Below are 17200 nucleotides of genomic sequence, written 5' to 3'. Positions count from 1 at the left end.
CTCCCTTTTTTTCTTGATGAGTCTGGCTAATGGTTTATCAGTTTTCCTTATCTTCTCAAATAACCAGCTTTTAGTTTTATTGATCTTTGCTATTGTTTCCTTCATTTCTTTTTCATTTATTTCTGATCTCATCTTTATGATTTCTTTTGTTCTTCTAACTTTGGGATTTTTTTGTTGATGTTGTTATTCTTTCTCTAATTGTTTTAAGTGTAATGTTGGGTTGTTTATTTGAGATGTTTCTTGTTTCTTGAGGTAGGATTGTATTGCTATACATTTCCCTCTTATAAATGCTTTTGCTTCATCCAAAATGTTTTGGGTTGTCGTGTTTTCTTTGTCATTTGTTTCTAGGTTTATATTGATTTCATCTTTTTAATTTCTTCACTGATCTTTTGGTTATTAAGTAATGTATGGTTTAGCCTCCATATGTTTGTATTTTTTACAGATTTTTTCCCATAATTGATATCTAGTCTCATAGCGTTGTGGTCAGAAAATATACTTGATATGAATTCAGTTTTCTTAAATTTACCAGCACTTTACTTGTGACTCAAGTTCTGATCTATCCTGGAGGATGTTCCATGAGCACTTGAGAAAAATGTGTATTCTGTTGTTTTTGGATGGAATGTCCTAGAAATATCAATGAAGTCCATCTTGTTTAATGTATCATTTAAAGCTTGTGTTTCCTTATTTATTTTCATTTTGGACGATCTGTCCATTTGTGGAAGTGGGTTCTTAAAGTCCACTACTATGATTGTGTTACTATCTATTTCCCTTTTTATTAGTGTTAGTAATTGTCTTATGTATTAAGGTGCTCCTATGTTGGGTGCATAAATATTTACAATTGTTATATCTTCTTCTTGGATCGTTCCCTTGATCATTATGTAGTGTCCTTCTTTGTCTCTTCTAGTAGTCTTTATTTTAAAGTCTATTTTGTCTGATATGAGAATTGCTACTCCAGCTTTCTTTTGGTTTCCATTTGCATGGAATATCTTTTTCCATCCCCTTACTTTCAGTCTGTATGTGTCTCTAGGTCTGAAGTGGGTCTCTTGTAGACAGCATATATATGGGTCTTGTTTTTGTATCCATTCAGCCAATCTGTGTCTTTTGGTGGGAGCATTTAGTCCATTTACATTTAAGGTAATTATCGATATGTATGTTCCTATTCCCATTTCCTTAATTGCTTTGGGTTCGTTATTGTAGGTCTTTTCCTTCGTTGTGTTTCTTGCCTAGAGAAGTTCCTTTAGCATTTGTTGTAAAGCTGGTTTGGTGGTGCTGAACTCTCTCAGCTTTTGCTTGTCTGTAAACGTTTTAATTTCTCCATCAAATCTGAATGAGATAATTGATGGGTAGAGTAATCTTGGTTGTAGGTTTTTCTCCTCCATCACTTGAAATATGTCCTGCCACTTCCTTCTGGCTTGCAGAGTTTCTGCTGAAATTTCAGCTCTTAACTGTATGGGTATTCCCTGGTGTGTTATTTGTTGTTTTCCCCTTGTTGCTTTTAATATGTTTCCTTTGTATTTAATTTTTGATAGTTTGATTAATATGTGTCTTAACATGTTTCTCTTTGGATTTATCCTGTATGGGACTCTCTGTGCTTCCTGAACTTGATTAACTGTTTCCTTTCCCATATTGAAATTTTCAACTATAATCTCTTCAAATATTTTCTCAGTCCCTTTCTTTTTCTCTTCTTCTTCTGAGTCTCCTGTAATTTGAATGTTGGTGCATTTAATGTTATCCCAGTGGTCTCTGAGACTCTCCTCAGTTCTTTTCATTCTTTTTTCTTTATTCTGCTCTGAAGTAGTTATTTCCACTATTTTGTCTTCCAGGTCACTTATCCGTTCTTCTGCCTCAGTTATTCTGCTATTGTTCCCTTCTAGAGAATTTTTAATTTCATTTATTGTGTTGTTCATCACTGTTTGTTTGTTCTTTAGTTCTTCTAGGTCCTTGTTAAACGTTTCTGGTATTTTCTCCATTCTATTTCCAAGATTTTGGATCATCTTTACTATCATTATTCTGAATTTCATGTAGATGCCTAATTTCTCTTCATTTGTTATGTCTGGTGGGTTTTTGCCTTGCTCTTTCATCTGCTGTGTGTTTTTTGTCTTCTCATGTTGTTTAACTTATTGTGTTTGGGGTCTCCTTTTCACAGGCTGCAGGTTCGTAGTTCCCATAGTTTTTGGTGTCTGTCCCCAATGGATAAGGTTGGCTCAGTGAGTTTTGTAGGCTTCCGTGTTGAGGGTACTGATGCCTGTTTTCTGGTGAATGAGGCTGGATCTTGTCTTTCTGATGGGCAGTTCCACGTCTGTTGGTGTGTTTTGGGGTGTCTTCAGCCTTATTATGATTTTAGGCAGCCTCTGTCCTAATGGGTGGTGTTGTGTTGCTGTCTTGCTGGTTGTTTGGCATGTGGTGTCCATCCCTGTAGCTCGCTGGTCATTGAGTGAAACTGGTTCTTGGTGTTGAGATGGATATCTCTGGGAGGTTTTTGCTGTTTGATATTATGTGGAGCTGGGAGGTCTCTTGTGGACCAGTGTCCTGAACTTGGCTCTCCCACCTCAGAGGCACAGCCCTGACGTCCGGCTGGAGCACCAAGATCCTTTCATCCACACGACATTGGCTGGTTTTCCTTGGACTCAGGCCTGCCTCTGATGTAGCTGTGTTGAAGATGATGGAAAAGCCGAGTCTACAATGAGTGACTGGAATTCGGTATTATTGGTTCCTCTAAGAATGTCAGGATCAGTCCCAAACTCCGGAACTCCTTACTCCAGAGGCCCTCCTTTTCACATTGTCTTCTTTCATTCAATATATTCAAGTCTTTCTTCATTCAAATTATGTTTTCTTCAATTATAGTTTTTCTTCTTTATATATTTTAAAGTTTTATTTATTATTTTCTCTTCTTCAAAGTAACAATTACATCAATGTATGATTATTTTCCCCTTTCATATTTACTGCCTACTTTCTAATTTTCACTTATTTTTCTTTTTTACTTCATTTTTTGTTCACTCTTTCTCTGCCACTGAAACACATTCTTGACTGGATTATCTGTGGAGTTCTTTTTTCTTCTTCTTTTCTTTTCTTTTTTTTTTTTTTTCATTAACAATATGACCACTTCCCAGATTTTTTTTTTCTTGTATTTAGCTACTAAGCTCTGCAAGCTCAAAATTGATCTCTTGTTGGTTTTGTAACATTTCTTCCTTGAGCCATTGAAGATCTGCTCTGAAGCCTTTAAATATCATATTGCATTTAGGCTCTTAGATTTTTATGTGCAATTATTTTTCATCAAATTTTCATCTTTCTCAGTGTTGTCTTACTGGATTAGTGTTATTTCTCTGAAAAAAATCATTAACATGCTTCTCTTTTCCCTTTAGCTGTATGGCACTTTTATGTAGTTTTCACAATAGTTCTTCTTCTTCTTTTTTTTTTTTTTTTTAATCAGTACACATAATTGAATGGGGAGAGCTCATCCTGAACCAATCATTTCCCAGAAAAACAGTGATGGAGTAAAGCCAGAAGATAACAAAAGGGTTCCAGGCACCTAGAGCAGGGAAAATTTGTGTTCAATTCTACTGTCGATTACACACTTCTCATGGTAATCTTACTTTTAGGTATTACTTTGTACAGGCTAACAGGTATTAATGCTGGCTCACCAGAAACAGTACACAGAATATTTATTGGAAAATTTGTGTATCTTTAGCATTATTATCTTTCATTCATCCTTCAATGACAAATATAAGCACCTGCAGATGTCTTTTCACTATATTTTTCTTCTGTCCTGCCACATAGTACACTGGTTTGTGCAAAGATGACATATCTGAGAGTTTTTTTTTTCTTTTTTATATTCAATTTCTTCATTCCTTCTTCTCTGGGATATCAAACTAAGACCAGTAGGCAGATTTAATTTTACATGCAGACCATACTTACCAATTTGATTGATTCAAACATGGCATTATTTCTTTTTCCTTTCATGGAGTCTCATCTGGTTGAGGGAATTCTGTGTTTTGCCTGCCAAAGTAGAAAGAGAAGGAGAAAAATAAAGAAATTAAATTAAAATTGTATAGATAGAATACCAATATCAGAATGAATATCCAGAGGATAAATTAATCTTGAGAAGAATAAAAATTCGACTGGCGTTAGAAGGGAAAAAGGTTAATAGCAATTGAGAACTAGGTAGTAGAACAGTGTTTTGATTATTTTTTTTTTAAAAAATATTATCCTGCTCCCAGATTTGAAGCATAAAATCTTCCAGCTTACAGTTTTATTAAATAAACTGAGTTAAGTACAGCCACATCCATATTGAGCACATTCTTACTGGATGTATTCAAAATAAGACTTAATGGGGGGAAATCTGCATATTTATTCTAGCAGGCAAACCGTGTAAAAGAGGGGTCATAATATCTTTTGATTGCTGAAGAGCTTGATAAAAAGAACAGTAGGCAGGAAGGAAAAGACATGTTAACGTTTTCAAAGAGGCTTTATTTACAAAGAAAAATATTTCAAAATACATGTTTTAACTGTTACCTAATAAGTTCATGTATTATACAAGTGTTTGACCATATTAATATTACCATTATTACAACTATTAATAATAGAAAAAATATACACTTTAAGAAGAAAACTAACAAAAAACAACTAATGAAGGGGAAGCAAGGGACGGAATGACAGGAAGTTTGGAAGAATGATGTATCAGAGTATATAAACCCCAATTAGGCATGTGGTCCACATCAACTTGTTATGACTGGACACAATGGGCTCAGAACTACAAGGTAGGGATGCAAGATCAGAGATAAGAAAAATGGAGTATTATGAAGGCTATGAATTCAAGGAATTAGTATTAAGAAACAATTATTTGAAACTCAATTAATCAAAAAATTATGAAGTCAGAGGAAAATTACAAAAAAACTAATTATTGGGACAAAACATCAGAAGAAACTCACAGAAAATCTTACTTGAGGTTGTGAGGTCCAACATTTTGCCAGCGGCTTCTAAAATGTCTTACATCAAGTTGGATATAAGGGACAGAATTTGCAAAGGATGTTCCTTAAGTATGAACTACTCTGTCTGACCCAGCTGTCTCCCTTTCTCTAGTATTCACCAGGAGCCTAGCCTGCAGGACACTTCCTTGGTGCTCTTGCTTCTGGTTGAATTCCACAAACATGAACCATCAAAAATACTGGAGGAAAGGATCAAATCTGGTTAAGTTTTTTATTCCTCTGTATCTCTTCCTGTGACAATGGCTTGAGCTACCTGCTTCCCTTCAGATGATTTGGTCAGCTTCCTCTAGAGGTCCTTCAGTCCTAGGTTTGGTAAGAGAATCGCACTGCTACTGGCCTTGGGGTGCTGCACTATGCCTCTCAGTTTTCTAAAGCACTCCTCATTATTTTGTAATTGGTCTCTTAATGTAACTTTCCTCAGTTTCAATCTCAGTGCTCCATGTGCTTCCTGACAAGACCCTGAGAGATTCAAAGACTGCTTCAACCGTCAACCTCCTATGTACTTATCAGACATCACAGTCCTAAGTAAACAAAAAATCAAGCTCATTAACTTTCCTTTCTCCCCTTTTCCCCTCTGCCTTCCCTCTCTTTTCCTTTCCTTCTTTTTTTTTCTTTCTACACCATTTCTCTTCTTTCTCCTCCCTCTTCCTCCTTTCTCCTCCCTTTTACCTTTTTTTTTTTCACTCAAAAGCCTCTACAGAGCAGCTACTGGGTATTGTTCAAAGGGAAAGCAAGAGAAAAATAACTAAAAGGAAAACCTCTATTCTTTTGGATCTCATGTTCTAGTGGAAGAAGACAGAGAATAAACAATTACTTAGTACATTAGGCAACTGTTTCCATTTTGGACAAAAATAAAGCAGGGAAAAAGTCTACACTGGAGATGTCTAGTGGGTTGTGCTCTATCAGAAGTAGTCAGAAAAATATACTATAAAATGTGAAAAAGTCACATTTAAGTACAGAATGAATGACATAGAGATAAGTGAGGAGCTTAGAAGTCATGCAGATGCCTGGGAGAAGAATATGCCAGACAAAGCAAAAAGCAAGAGACCTGACCCTAGGTCAAAAGAATGTGTTTCTCTCTGTTGTCTTTACAGCTAAAAATAAATGAACTTTATGCTAATCTGATGCAATGCAGATATCAGAATTTTCCCAGTAAATAAAATAATAAGATAAAATTATTCAGTAAATTGTTTGCTGTTTTGTTATCTAACAATATTGATCCACTTAAAACTACATTGACAAGCCTTATATAAGGATTTATATTCTACTTTAACCTTATTTGGTCTTTATTTTTTTCTGTTTAACCTTATTTAAAAATTTCAACTTTGAAATATTTAGTTTCTCTGCTGTCTTACTTTTAAAAAAATCAATTTTAACATCATTAAAAGTCAAGACAAGTAGGTTTAAGAAGAATTTTCTAATTTAATAATTTATATATAGAAATTTCAGCTATGTAGGTATCTTTATAATTAGCAATAATATTTTGAAGCAATCCCCTATTGCTTTAAATTATATCAGTCTGCTGAAAACTTGAATATTCAAATGTGTTGTAATTATTCCATGTTTAATTCTTTTAGATTGATATATTTTATACAAAAAATATATGAACGTACAAGAGTCTGATTCAGCATTCTAAAATTCAGGTAAGTCAGTTGCCTGGGGCACCTGTACCAAAAATATTTTCTATACATTCTTTGATAAAATTTCTGACTTTAGTTTTATTATGATACCTGTCAACTAAGAATATAAACAGGTAAAATTTTATTTTTATATTGAAATGTGAGTATGACAATTTATTATCATTAGAATAACAATTTTCAACAGTAAGAACTTTTATTCAAATTCATTACCCTCACAAGAGATGTGCTAAATTAATGCCAATTTAACTTCAAATCTACTTAAAGTCAACTTGATAAACAAAATCCCACTGTGAATTCTGATATTTGCAACAGCATGGATGGACCTGAAGGGTATTATGCTTAGTAAAATAAGTCAGAGAAAGATAAATACTATATGCTATCACTTATATGTGTAATCTAAAATATAAAATGAATGAGTATAACAAAACAGAAACATATGCACAGATATAGAGAACAAACTAGTTGTTACCAGTGGGGGGAGGAGCAAGATAGGAGTAGAGGATTAAGAGGTACAAACTACTATATATAAAATAGATAAGCTATAAGGATATATTATACAGCACAGGGAATATAGTCAATATTTTATAATAACTTAAAATGGAATATGATCTATAAAAATATTGAATCACTATGTTGTACACCTGAAATTAATGTAATATTGTAAATCAACTACACTTCAATAAAATATTTTTATATATTAAAAAAAAATCCTACTGTGAATTCCTCTAAGAACATCTTTAATAGTGCAGTTGACAGCTGCCATATAGTTTGCACATGCTGTACTTAGAAGATATTCCCTTTAAAACAGCCAATTATATTCTACAACTTTAAGTACCTTTGCTGAAAATCATTCATTTCCAAGTCCTATAAAATGGTTTCAATATTTTTAATCAAAGCAAATTTTTATTTAGAATAATCACAATAAATAATATTATTCTGCTTTAGTTGTAATTCTATTAAATTAAAATGTTATTTTATTAGTTTAAGAGAAATAAATGATTCACAAAGTAAGTGTAAAAAGAATATCAAAGGGATACTTGATCATTCTATTTCTAATTGTAGAGTGTTTTTGAAATGCTATTTATTAAAGATAAGGAATTATTTTTTTTACTTTATAGCAAATTTTACAAAATAACTAATAAAGAAATCCTACATTGGATATGATCTCTATGGTATTTCTGATAAGGCACCTAGAGTAGTACTACTCAATTCTAATAAAGAATAAATTTGAACTGTAGAATCTTAACTAACATGAAACTCATAGGAAAATAGTAGCATCTATTATTTTTGTATCTTTTTTTTGGGGGGACAAAGTATGAAATAAGTGAATATGGGACCGTGTATCCTCCAAAATGGACCATTCACTGCATCTGTCAGTCTCAGACTGCACACACCTCACAGACCACAACCCCATCCATGTTTACCTAGCACTGCATAATTCAAAAATAATGCTCACTGATAAAGTGAATAGATTTCTAAGTTTATAATGTATAAGTTAATACAAAATTACAAAAATAAGTTTATACTCTTTCAGACTAGTTATGAAAATATCCAATTTTTTATTTACAAACATTTTACTTTCTAATTTTTTTATTAGGTACTTACTTTAAGGGATATGGATTATTGGGGTATTATGACCCTTTTAGCCTAAATGATGTTTTCTTAATATTGACCTTGGTGTCTTGACTTCTTTCACTAAGGAAATGTCAACTACTTTGGAATTGTAAAAGTAATTTTTTGTTGTTGTTGTTTTGGTGGTGGTAGTTGTCATTGTTATTATGTGTATATACTCATAATTTTGTATTTATCACATAAGATTTCATACATTTATGTGGTATAATGGAAAATAATCCAATTATTTCAAATAATTTTTAAAAACTTTCTATCTTTATTGAGGTATACTTAATAGGCAAAAATTGTACATATTAAATGTATACATTTTGATGAGTTTGGACTTTTTAAACTTTGTCACTTTTATTACTGTTCCCCAGAGACAATTGCTTTTAATTTCTTCTGTTTTAACAGTTTCTGGAAGCTATCTTCATATTTCTAAGTGATCATCTTGGATTATTTCTTGATTAATTATGTTTACTCATTAACCATTGACCTAATATGAATGATACATGAAGAGTTAATTGATTTATATCTCCTATGCATCTCATAAATCTCTCCTTTCTAATAATTGCATCAAGTTTTTATTACCTGTACTTATTATTTTTTAAACTTTAAATAATAAGCTTAAATTGGGACATTTTACTTTATTAATATACAGCAGTGTTTACTGATTCTCTTCTTCAAAGTAAGGTTATCAGTATTATTAACCATCCTCCAGCCCCTCTACCCCATACATTCCTTCCAATGTTATATTTATTTACATTGGTTGATAAAATTTATTTTTATTTTTTTAATGATAATTACATTTCTGTGATTAGTAATTTTTAATCTAAAATTTGAATATCAATAAGTAACCTTTAATATGGTGTGTTTATGTAAATATTATTTACTGCTGATTCCGTTAGTGAGATCAAAGTGATTGCACCTTCTTCTCTGGTTCTTAGTGTGAATGCCCTGTGCCACTCAAAGGAGAAAGTTTCTAGAAACAAGGTCAAGTAGATTTTCTATCTAAACCTCACTAATTGCTCAAATTTATGTTACATGTTATTTCTATTTATATTTGAATGATGACATTGTTGCACAGGAGTTTTGTTTAGTTTCTTTTCCTAGAACTTCTGGTTGCCTTTCCAATTTCTTGTTGGGATTTGGAAAATATTTCTCCTTTTTCAAATCCAAACATTCATTAAGGTTTTAGAATTCATTCTATTCTCCAAAATGAACATATCCTTGCTTATAAATTTTGCTCCAATTTTGACCAAGTTACATTTCAGGCCTGCTGTTTTCCTTAGCTTTTTTCACTGAACTAATGGATGACCTATATAATTTCTCATATACTACACTATCTTCATTTTTGGTTTCCAACCTCTAGTCATTTCCTTTAAACAGGTTTGTGGGATGTAGAATTTCTTCATCTAAGCAGTTCTGTAAATGACATTTTTTTTAAAACTCTCATACTTGTTGGATATTGTTTGGCTAAGATATAAGATTCAAGAAAAAAACCAAATTATTTTAGAAGCTTAAAAGAATTGCTCCAGTCTTCTAGCGCTGATTGCTGCTGCTACATAATAGGGTCCAATGTCATGGCTGAACAAAGTTGAAGAAGGGAGTTTCTAAAGAAATCACTGAGTTGATGTGAGTTTTCTGGGGATGTGGGGTGCACGGGGCAAGGAGTAATAAGCATGGTGAAATACCTTTAAAGTGGTTTAAACAATGTTATGACAGGTAAAATAGTGTGGATTTGATTACTCTTTTCCTATATAGAATTTTCTACTGATACCTGACTTTTCTTCTCTTCAAAAAGGAGAAAGGCTTTGGATATAAAGTGTGTGGAAGACAAGAGGTGGAGAATGATATAGATGAGAAGATAGTACTCACTTGCCAACTTGAGTAATTAATTATTTTATTTTTATTTTAGCTTAAAATTTCCAAGTATATACCAGAGTTGGACAGAAAATTTGTGATGCTTAGTTTTAATCAGTTGAAAGTTCTTAAGGGCAGAAACTAAAATTTACAGGAGGAGGTATATATTCTACCTCAGGATTGTAAAACCAGATATTGCCCAAGAGTTTTCAGCCTGCATATATATTTCATAGCCTCCACGATCACATAGCTAATTCCTAGAAATAAATCTCTCTCTCTGTGTCTTCCTGTCTCTCTCTATATAAAATAAAATATGTATATATATATATATATATATATATATATATATATATATGCAAGAATATATGTAATCTGCACACACACATATATACACACATATGCATACATATACATGTATATACATATATACTGGCTCTGGAGAACTTGACATTGTTACCACTGTTGCTTCATCTAATCTCCCTATAAGTTTTTGTTTGTTTGTTTTTGCTGAGGCATTTAAACAATTCACCAGTGATATTTCCTAATTTTACCACTACATAATTATGTATACATCAATTAAAAATGTGAATTTTTTTTACATAATCACAATATTTTTATATTTATCAAAATTAAACATAATTTCTTGATGTCTTTAACAGTCAGTCCATTCTAATTCAAATTTCCCTAGCTGTCTTTAATATGACTGTTTTAGAGTTGGCTTCTTCAAATCTCTATCCAGACAAGGGCCAAGTATTTATTTCATTTAATTGAATTATAGAATACCTGTATTCTAACTGTGCTGTTTAACTTTCTCATGATATTATTTTAATTGCTCTCCTACCTGTATTTTCTAATAATTCTTAATTTGGACCAAACAACTTTATATTTTGTTTCCGTATATTTTTGTGATAATATTTCATTGGCAATGATAAAAATGGCTTGACAGTTTCTTAAAACACAGCACATGTACCTCCCATATGACCTAGACACTTGACTCCTAGGCATTTTCATAAAATAAAAAAGCATAATTCCAAAGCCCGGTACACAGGTGTACATAGCAGCTTTCTTTGTAATAGATGTAAACAACCCAAATGTTCATCAACAGATAAAGGATTACATATATTCTTGCATATATATACAATAGGAATTCTCAGAAATAAAATGAAATGAGCTATTGATAAAACAACATAGATGAGACTCTAAATAATTATGTTGAATGAAAGAAGCCATAGAAAAATGAGCATACACTGATACCAATTATATAAAATTCTAGAAAATAGAAATCAATCTGCAATAACAGATAACAGATCAGTTGTTGCCTGGAGACAGGAGTCTGGAAGGGAGAGAAAGTAGTATTAAACAAATGGCCTATAGGCTTCCCTGGTAGCGCAGTGGTTGAGAGTCTGCCTGCCGATGCAGGGGACATGGGTTCGTGCCCTGGTCCGGGAAGTTCCCACATGTTGCGGAGAGGCTAGGCCCGTGAGCCATGACCGATGAGCCTGCGCATCCAGAGCCTGTGCTCCACAACAGGAGAGGCCATAGCAGTGAGAGGCCTGCATACGGCTAAATAAATAAATAAATAAATAAATAAATAAATAATAATAATAATAATAATAAAAGGGCCTGATAAAACTTTTGGTGAAGATAAATATTCTCACTACATCTACTGTGGTGGTGGAATCTTGGATACATAAACCTCAAAACTTATCAGATGTACACTTTAAATGTAAACAAGTTGTAAGTTAATTATAACCAATAAAGCTGTTAAAAAAATGTGCTGAAGCTAAAAGAATGCTTGTAAGGAAAAGTCTGAGGGGAGCAAAAATCGACTAATATAAGGTATGAGAAAGGAACATCACTTCAGATTGTGCAAACATTAAAAATTTTAAAAAAGCATCATGATCAATTTTACAGCAATAGATTCATGAATTTAGTTTTTTTTCTTTATAGGAATTTGTCCTTTGTTAATCACACCCAGAATATTTATTGAACAGTTACATTGTGCCATTCACTGTGCTGGGAATGGGAGATTCACAGATTAGAAGAGACTATTTCTGTTCTTAAGTTGCTTAGTGTTAATTTCAGTAATAGCTAGTCATTCTAACTAAAAGTTTTTATGATAAGGACTCCTAATATCAAACTAGTTGGTCAAGGATCTTCCCACCACTTACACAATTGGAGAATTCACTACTTTTATTTCCACTTTCCAAATTAGATAAAAAGGAGGACTTCTCAATGAATTTACTTTACATGGACTCAACAGATAATGGACTAAAAATATAGTGGAAAATAGGAAAGCTCTCTATACAAAGGAAGGACATTGAATATGATATATTTTCCTCTTCTTTTTCCTTAAAGAAAACCCTAGGTTTAGATTGGAGAATTTCTCTAAATTTTTAAGAAAGAAATAATGTCAATCTTACACAAATTCTTCCAGAGAATAAAAGAGCATGTCTACTCTCAAACCTATTTTCTAAGACCAGCATAACCTTGATACCAAAACTTGACAGAAATATTACAAAAAAGGGAAAGTTATGGACCTACCTCTTTTATAATCATAAATGCAATAATCCAAAACACAACCAAGTAAGTGGGGATAAAAGGATAGTTTAGCATTTAAAAACTTGTGATACAATTAAAAATATTAAGTGAAAGAAGTGGAAAAATGAGATTTTCTTCATAGATACAAAACAATCATTTGATTATCTTCAACACATTATAAAACAAAAATTAAAAACTCTTTTCGATGCTCAGTTCATGAAGCATTAAAAGGAGGCAACTTAGAACCGCAATGAGACACTACACATCTATTAGAATGAAAAATATATATTATATATATATAAATATATATTAAATATATAAAATTACAAAATGAAGATACTTGTAATAAAAATGAGTCTAACAAAACCAAACCAAACAAATATATATATATATTACATTCAAAATACAGTTTCTCATTAGTTCCAAGTGCTAGCAAGGAGGCAAAGCAATTGGAACTTTCCTTCATTGCTGGTGGGAACGTAAAATAGTATAGTAACTCTTTTTGTCACTTTCATATTAAATTAAATATACACTTACCATATAACCCAACAATTTCACTGCTTGGTTTTTGCCCTGGAAAAATGACATCTTTTATTCACATAAAAAGCTGTACATGAATGTTCATAGTGGCTTTATTCATAATTGACCAGAATTGGAGACAGCCCATTATCTGTGAATAGATAAACAAGTTATGCATAGCCATAAAATTTAATACTACTAAGTAAAAATAAAGAATAAACTACTGATATCCACAATATAGCTGAATTTCAAATGTATTTCACTGAAAGAAAGAAGCCATTCTCAAAAAGTTATATGTTGTATGATTCCATTTACATGGCATTCTAGAAAATGCAAAACTATAGGAAACAAGAACGGATTAATTGTTGCCAGGTTTGGGGATGGGAGAAAGTGCTGACTACAAACAAGACAGCATAATAAAGATTTTTCTGATTCTGTATTCTGATTGTGGTGGTTGTTATACAAAGGTACACAAATGCTAAAATCCATGGAAACATACAGCAAAATATGTAAATTGTATAGTATGTATATAAAAATTAATATCAACCATAAATAATAAACTGCGTATAGAAAACTAAAGAATATTCTGTAATCTAGTAAAGGACTAAAAAGAAAAACAGGGGGTTTTCCTGGTGGCGCAGTGGTTGAGAATCTGCCTGCTAATGCAGGGGACACAGGTTCGAGCCCTTGTCTGGGAAGATCCCACATGCTGAGGAGCAACTAGGCCCGTGAGCCACAACTACTGAGCCTACACGTCTGGAGCCTGTGCTCTGCAACAAAAGAGGCTGCAATAGTGAGAGGCCTGCACACCGTGATGAAGAGTGGCCCCCTCTTGCCACAACTAGAGAAAGCCCTCGCAGAGAAATGAAGACCCAACACGGCAAAAATAAATTAATTAATTAATAAACTCCTACCCCCAATATCTTCTTAAAAAAAAAAAAAGAAAAGAAAAACAAACATGATATTTAATTAAGAATTCATGAAAACCTACCCTGCCAATGAGAGAAGAGGATCTTCTGGTACTACTTCTGTAAAAGATTGTCTTAACAAGTCTAACAAGTATAAATATTGGAAATGAAATAAAACTCTTATTTTTGTAGATGACATGACTGTATATATAGAAAATCCAAGGATATACTGAAAAACATTGTACCTCTTAAATAATAATATATCTTGTATGTTTAATAAAATGTTGAAAGAAAGAGAGGGAGAGAGATAAAAGAAACAAACTTAAAGCAGTACTTTGCAGAGAGATCTGAAATAGGCTAAACTATAATATTATCTAATAAGAAAATTCCAATCTTGAGTAAATGAAATAAATCACTGGATATCCAGCCAGGATGAAGCGTGAAGTTAGAAGGAACAGGAATTTTCTCCTTGAGGGAAAATGCAGTAATGAAGGATGTAATCTTATTTATCACATCATAGCTTATTTCCAAATCTATTTTATTAAAGCTAAAGTCCTATGTGAAATGAACAAAACTTTGAGTGGACTAGAGAAAAATTTGTCACTTAACAATAGTCTCTAGAAATAGTGGGCTACCATGTGATAGTTAGAGCTGAGAACAATATTCTTGTTGATATTGGACAGAACTGAAAGTTTGTTCAAGTCAGAGACTGTTTTTATAAAAAGGCTTCTCTCTAAAACTCAGAACTTAAAAGACAGAATGTAAGAAATAAGACAAAAATCATTAAGGTAAATAAATAATAGTATAAATAGATTTAGCTAGGATTATTTGCCAGAGCTTAGTAAAATATATTTATATTATGATTTTTTTAATTCTTCAAATTTAGCTATATGTTTCACCTTTTTTGCAGTTAAATCATAGCACTATGAAAGACATGTGTTAATAGATGGAATATCAGCTTATTCTTGATGTTCTTATTGAAAAAATCTTATTTTATTCACAATACTTTTCGTCCATCTAATATGAGCCTGAAAACATTTGATAGCATAAAAATCACTTAATGGATTAACATGTGGAAACACACAAACATACAATATTTTTATAATAAAATGATATCTAAATAAATACATTTGTATATAGTCAAAGAAAACATATTGTAATTACACTTTATCCCATTTCTTTCTTTCATAAATCAAAGGTTTGAGATCTTGAGTCCCTTAACACAAGAGGTAGAAAACTATGACCCATGGACCAAATCTGACCTGCTACTGATTGCACAGCCCACAAGCTAAGAATAGTTTTTACATTTTTAAATAGTCGGGGAGAAAATTTTTTAAAAATGAATATATTCCATGACTTGTGAAAAATATACACAATTCAAATTCCATTGCCCATAAATAAAGTTTTATTGGGACAAAGCAATACTCATTTCTTTCTATGTTGCTATGGCTTCTTTCATGCTGCTCAGCAGAGTGGATTAGTTGAGACAGAGACTAAATGGCCTGCAGTTCTGAAAGTATTTACTATCTGACCCTTTACAGAAAAAGTTTTCTGACCTGGGTTTTACAACAGTACATGGCAGAGGAAATGCCATTGCTTGTCTAGGCATATTCTTCTGACAAGGACTGATGCAGCAGAGAGACTCAAATATTATCAGTGCCCTATTACATATTTCTGCTCTTCTACCTTAAATAAAAGTGTGACAAGCCTATATTGAGGTTCTTCCTAGTGGTTTTAAACACAATCTCCTATGCAGAAAAACTGACAATATCAGGAGGATAATTCTTTTACTACATTTTACATGTGTTTGGGGTCAATGCACATTTTGCAGGCTGAATGAAATTCTCATGACTCTAATAATTTTTGCAAACTTATTTCAGGGCTGTGTTAATTGACAAATTTAAATCATAGTTTGCAGCCACAACACATTTTGTTTTATGCAAGCATATCTCTTGTCTTCCCAGCAGCCTTTATTTAGAGATCAGTGATTCCCCTATTCCATGCAAATTATCATTGATTTTTAGGCCAAATGGAGCCAGTGTGTTGGAAACATACACCAGATTTTTTTTTTCTCTAAGACCTTAAGTTCTAGAAGAGTAGAAGGTTGTCCATGTACCAATACTCCCCACAAATACATGCTCAGCTGTGTCAGTAGGAGAGAATGAGCCCCATACTCAGAGAGAAGTGCTCAGAGCAGGAAAATAAAGGGTGAAAAACTAAAAGAGTTGTTTAAATGCCTGGTATGAGAAGTGCTTGGAATAGGCAAATATCTGGATGTCTAAGTGATATGAATCCAATTAATTTTTTTTCTTAATCTAATCTTGTTGTAATTCAGATTTTTGATTTTTATAAACAATATATTCTTGCTAAAAAAGTCTAAATTTGAATTAACTTCCTTAGGATTTTTCCCCTCTCACAATTTTCTGGATTGAAAATAATATACTCTGTAAAGTATTTTTAAACAAAAAGAACTCCTCCCATCTATTTCTCAAAACTGTTTCCTTAAAATTCAGCTAAAGCCTCCTCAGCCTCCAATAAAAGGAACAGCCAGAGGAAGAACTATATTTAGTTAACCATCAGCTAGTTTCTATGTTAAACAGTTTTATACAAGTTTATCATATGGCACTAATAACAGTACATCAAAGGGGGAAAACATGTAATTAAATTAGTACAAAAATATGAAAATGTATGTAATTGCCTTATAAGATGAGTTAGTGGTTTCTTTAAATCTATCCCTACCTCACACTTGGTTTCCCCAAATGACAGACATCTTCACACTGATACTATTACTGTGTCCATCATATAAATACTACACTAAATGTACATGCACAAACAAATATGATCATTTGGCTCTAAGAGAGCCTTGGCTAAAGACCAGGAAGTAGCCTATATAGTGAAGAAGTAAACTTACCTGAAGAGAGGTCTGGTCTTTGCTGCAGCTACTGGGAGGTGATCTCTAGGCTCTTGGAATATCATGTCAAATAGAAATATCTTTGACTGGGACCTTTGGCCACCAGACAGACTAACAGTGTAATTTATGATGGATGTATTGATAATTTATTTGGGACATGCAGCATCAGTTCTACCTCCAGAGGGGAATGAAAACAAAAGGTATCATTCCCAACCACAGGAA

This window comes from Mesoplodon bidens, assembly GCF_964165515.1.
Source record: "Mesoplodon bidens genome assembly, chromosome: 17".
In the NCBI taxonomy this organism is placed as follows: domain Eukaryota; kingdom Metazoa; phylum Chordata; class Mammalia; order Artiodactyla; family Ziphiidae; genus Mesoplodon; species Mesoplodon bidens.
Note: the sequence above shows the minus strand (reverse complement) of the source record.